The following is a 5,616-nucleotide window of genomic DNA, read 5'->3' on the forward strand; positions in this document are numbered from 1 at the left end:
AGATATGACGGGCTGGTGAGAACACACATAACAGATGGGGAAGACCTAGCATGAGACACAAAGGGAAACATGTAAACAAGAGGAGGAGATGAAAACAGAGAGAGAGAGAAGGAGGGGGGACCCGAGAGAGAGGGAACGAGAGCAAGAAGGGGCACAAGGGTGAGGGAGAGACAGGCTGGGGAAACATGGGCAAACATTACAGACAGGGGAGGCATGGAATAAATGCAAAGAGGGGAACACGGGAACTAAATGGGAAAAACCCAGACATGAGCATCACACACACGCATATAAACGGAGACACCGAGAGAGGGGCACAGAGGACAAAGACTCAAGGGAACCTAATAAACAAGGAACTAAACTGATGATAAGTGAACTCAGAGATGTAATAGGAATGAACTCAGAACTAACCAGTTAAATGAAAATAATCGTAATAATGCATAACAGATATGAAAACACAAGAAAACTCATCAAATAACCCAGAACCATGATAATATGATTGTTTCTGTATCATCTTAGCATTATTCAATTGAACGGATGCCTCGTTCAGGAGTGTCATTATGCCTTTCTGTGCCCTCTGGCTAGAGTTTCAAAAATTCTATTTAAATGACTAATTATAGTTTTTTAACATTTATTATGAATTTCATTGAGTCTGAACAGTTAAAAAATATTAAAACATTTTCATGTAAAGCAGTACTGTATACCCCTGTGTTCCTTTCTCTGGTTTACATTATTGTTTCACTTTTGTATTGAGTAATATAAAATGCTTCTCAACTCTCAGGCACCATTTTGGCCGAGAGGTTCTGTAGAGCTTGTGAGAAGAAAACAGCTCGAAGTAAGTGTAAGGTTAATATGATCATTGTAGATAATATTTTTTCTAAGTGTCCTATAATGTCAGGACTTAAAATTGTAGAATTGCATATGCTCAATTTATGCTCAGATCTAGCAAAGGAAGTAAATAAAAAACTTTTTCTAATTCTAACATTCCCCTTAAAAGTTTGTTTTTTTGTGTTTTCAGTTCGTGCTGTTGACACTGTGTTGAAGGTTCATGCCTCCTATTCATTTGGCTTTTCTATTAATCAGGTTGTCATGAAAAGTTTGGACACTTTTTTATTTGTGTGTGTGCGTGCGTGCGTGTGCGTGTGTGACATTTAATACATGCACATGGCAAATGAGTCAGTTTTTCAGTATATTGCACACTGGAACTGATGCATAATTTACATAATGCATAATTTATCCCAAAGGAGTTTTGTGTACTCATAATATCTGTTTCTCTGCAAATCTGATCTAAAAAAGTCAGCAGATTTCTGAGGTATATAGTTACCCTATGGCATTTATTTTACTGACTTCACAGTCCATTTTGACTGGACTTTGATCTTCTCTGTTATATCAGCTCCATGAATGAGATAACAAAATTCCTGAATGAACCCAGGTTGCCACTCAGTGTTGCACAATCCCTGTATTCTATGAGAGCATTTGCAGTGTCCACCTCATCAACCTGTGCAAAGCAGACCTAAAGGTGGGTTCTGTTAGCTTGTTAAATGCTATTAGATTGTTGTTATAACAAGAAGGCATAAGGGAACAAGCGATGAGAAACGGGTGCTGTTACATGAAGTGGATGTGGGGCCTATTTTAAGGAGCTTGGAAAGAAAAGCATCTGGACTTCTTTAAGTTGCTTGAAGGTCTTCAGTCATCCGGTGGCCTGGATGACTGAGAACCTTCACAGACATGTGGGGCCTATGTTATTTTCTGTACCCAACATCTAGACTAAAAGTGAAACAACTAATAGCTCAGTGTTCCAACATTAGGGAAAAGCAACTGCTATCACAACTAGAGATTGATGAGCTACAGCATAATTGTTACGACAAGGGGAAACCAGCACGTCAGGTCAGGGGGAGATATTATCATCCCCACCCCACCTAAGATTGAGTACCGAGCCCCAAGTACAACTGGCACATTGAAGGCATTGAGCGCTTTACCTGAGAGATAGTATCATGGCTAAGCTGAAAACTTGGACCCTCCATGACCAATTTTGTGAAGTACCCTCTGAAGGTCTACTAGAAGATGTGAATGCAACATCAGGGGAAACCAGGCAGAAACAAACTGATCTACAACATGAAAACAGTGATCAGCTGTGCCTTTCTGGAAAAAGAGACTAGAGGCCAAGATCAAGGTAGCACACAGGGAAGCCAACTATCAGAGCTGCAGAAAAGTGTGATGAAGAAAGGGTAGTACAGCAGGGAAAGCCTAAGAAATACAGCAATCTATCCATACCTGAGACTTGACATAACCCATAACAACAGTGCTCAGTGGCTATAGTGGATCTAAGAGCAGACCATAGCAACCTCCCTGAACAGCTCCAGTAAGCATCACAGTGGCAGACATCCAAGAAAGGGTCTCCTTAGGCTCCTTAGGCTACGGATACCAACTGGGGAATGGAGCAATTGTCAGCCCCCTAATCTAGATAGATGACATCAAGCTGTATGCCAAGGGTGAACGAGACATTGATTCACTGATCCACGGGATGTCATTCGGAGTCAAGAAGTGTATAGTCGGATGGTAACAAAGAGAAGGAAGGTAGTCAGAACTGTGTGTGTGTGTGTGTGTGTGTGTGTGTGTGTGTGTGTGCTACAAAGGTCTTGAGAGAGCTCATTGGTTGATTTTTTGACATGTTCAATACTTTTTCCCTGTTTCATTTCACATTGTTGCACATAATGTGTGGATTGGATGGGTTGATACTGACATATGGTGAGGATTCCATGTCAATGGCAACTTCACGCAAGTAAATTTACTTAGAAAAAACGTCTTCAATAGCCAACTGCTCACACATGCACCATCCTCTTGTAACTCACCTAAATCCTCTAACACAGGGGTTTCCAACTCCAGTCCTCAAGAGCTACTGTCCTGCAGCTTTTAGATGCATCATTACTCCTACACAGCTGAATCAAATGGTCGAATTACCTCTTCAGCATGCCATCAAGTTTGGCAAAGACCTGGTAACAAGCCAATCATTTGATTCAGGCATTCCGGAGCAAGGATGCATCTAAAAGCTGCAGGACAGTAGCTCTCGGGTACTGGAGACCTCTGCTCGAGTCCATGCATGAATTGCACACACCAAGTACTTTTCTAAATTTATTACCTTTACCCCCTGGGCAGTTCTTATTACATAACTCCATATCAAGGCTGAATCATGGACTGATAATGTAGCCTAAATTAATCAGTAATGCCACCTAATGGTGCTTTGGGTATTTGCATGATGTTTTGCTTCAAAAAGCCACATGAAACTACAGTATGTTTTTCGTATTGTCCTTTGTGTCTCACTGCATCACACTGGAAGCCACATGGAAGCATGTGATTATGAATCTCCCTCTTGCAGCCAAATCAGTGACTATGATTAACTAAGATTGCTTTTTAAGGATGGCATAGTACCATTGTGTCATGCAATTGTCCGTTAAAGCAGGATAAAAACGTGAGAAAGTAAAAAAAAAAAAATAATAATAATAATAATAATAATAATTTGATGTTTGTAAGAGTGAAACGAGAATTATAACCCAAAAGGTAGTTTGTCACTGTGTTTGTTATTCTATAAAATTCTATAAAAGTTTACAAAAGATTTTTTTTTGTCTTTTATTTTAGTTCAGTAATATATAATCGTTGTGTTTTAAAACAAACCTTTTGTTTGTTTGTCTTTATTAATAGATAGATAGATTTATTGATTGATATATTTTTTTTAATTTTTACTGTACATACTAAGTTATCCGCCGTTCACGAGCCGCCGCTAAACACCCCAGAAGAAGCTTCGTCCACGCGTGATTTCTTAACATTTGGGTTGCCAGATTTAGAGATAACAAGATATGGAGAAAAATACGTGAAGGAAAATTCACGTATTTGACGCTAGAGACTGCTAATTTGTCTTTTGAGTGAGTTCGCCATGAACTGACGGTGTATAAATAACACTGAAATGAACTGAACTGAAATGATAACATGCTAACTTAAAAATGCAACGTCTGGCTTTACTTAGAGAAGTCCAAATGAATTTATTCTAAACCAAAAGATGCCATGCAAGTAATGAAAGCGCCACACCTTGACTTCCATGGCACTTGACTCTAGTTTCTGAAGGTAAGTGTCTGACAAATGGACAGAGAATACTAAACTGGAATTTTTTAAACATTCCAGATAGTTGTGGGGTATTTATTTATTTGTTTATTTATTTGAGTATTGAGTAAAGAATAAATACATTTAAAAAAATAGTAAGTTAAAAAATCCTTTAGTTTTTCTCCACAGATCTTCCTGTCTTGATGCATGTTCGATCATTCAGGTAAGAAAATCTAAGAAAGTTGAGTCTGTTCACCCGGATGCATGCATTCTCAGTGGGAGAAACCTTTCATTCCAAGATACTTTTTCAGTTTCTTGGTGTCTCCCGCTGATTTCCAGATGAGCAGAATCAACTTTCGGGCGTACCTTCTCACCTTCCTCTTTTGGGTATTCCTTTTAGAGGTCCCGACAGTGGATCATCGGTCTCTCACCTTATCCACATCCTCCTCTAGCACATTGACAAATTTGCATGTCCTCCTTCATCACATCCAAGAACCTCCTATTACTCTTTTCCCCCTGCCTGGCACCTCAGTATTCAACAATATTCAACATCCTTTGTCCAAAATGTCCTCTGCACATGCCTAAACAATCTCAGCTTCGCTATCTTTATCTCCAAATGCTCAACCTGAGCTGTCCCTCTGAGGTATTCTTTTTCTAATAATGTTCATCATGGTCACTCTACAGTGCTATAGTGCCCAAACCATGCATAATGGCAGCTCTCACTACTATATTTTAAACCTTCCCTTTCACACTTGCTCCTTTTGTGTCACAAATCACCCCAGAACCCCCCCCCCCCCCTCCACCCAGCCTGCCTGCACTGTCTTCTTCACTGCTTTTGTGCACCATCCATCGGGATGGATGGTTGACTCCAGGTTGATTTGGAATCATTATTCAGAATCAGAATGTTTTATTAGTTCTAGATGAAATTATGTGGTCACAGTTGCTCCAAGACAATACGAATAGTAGTGACCAGGTTAAAGTACCAATATTAAATATTACAAAATATTACAAAATAGCTCTAATAATCCAGATAGTTCTAATAAATAAATATCCTGATATATTACAGAGAATTGAAAGTTGGACTTAAGGTGACCCTTTTATACATTTATAACGGGTTTTTGTCTCTGTAGAAGATGAACAGATATCAGGTTTGTGCAACATATGCAGTGTATGCTTGTGCTTTTAGATGGGATATTGTTGCACATTAAAACTTTTTTTTAATATATTTATAGAAGATGTCAAGATCTAGTTGAAATAAGATAGTTATGGGGGATTGGTTAATTGTGATCATAAACAAATCAAGGTTCAGTAATACTTACATGTTGTATTATTTTAACTCAGTATAACAGAAAACAATTTAATTGCAGCGTAAAAAAAGGATACCTCAGAATTTTTCAATTATCATCTCAATTAATTACAATTTTTTAATATAAAATCTGAAATCTGGAATTTCAATCAAATGTTGGTGCACCTGCACGGGATGTGAGAAGATTTTAGAGAGGGGGATGTCAGAAGACATATCTG

Source organism: Simochromis diagramma, unplaced genomic scaffold (genome assembly GCF_900408965.1).
Source record: "Simochromis diagramma unplaced genomic scaffold, fSimDia1.1 OVJJ01000026.1, whole genome shotgun sequence".
NCBI lineage: Eukaryota > Metazoa > Chordata > Actinopteri > Cichliformes > Cichlidae > Simochromis > Simochromis diagramma.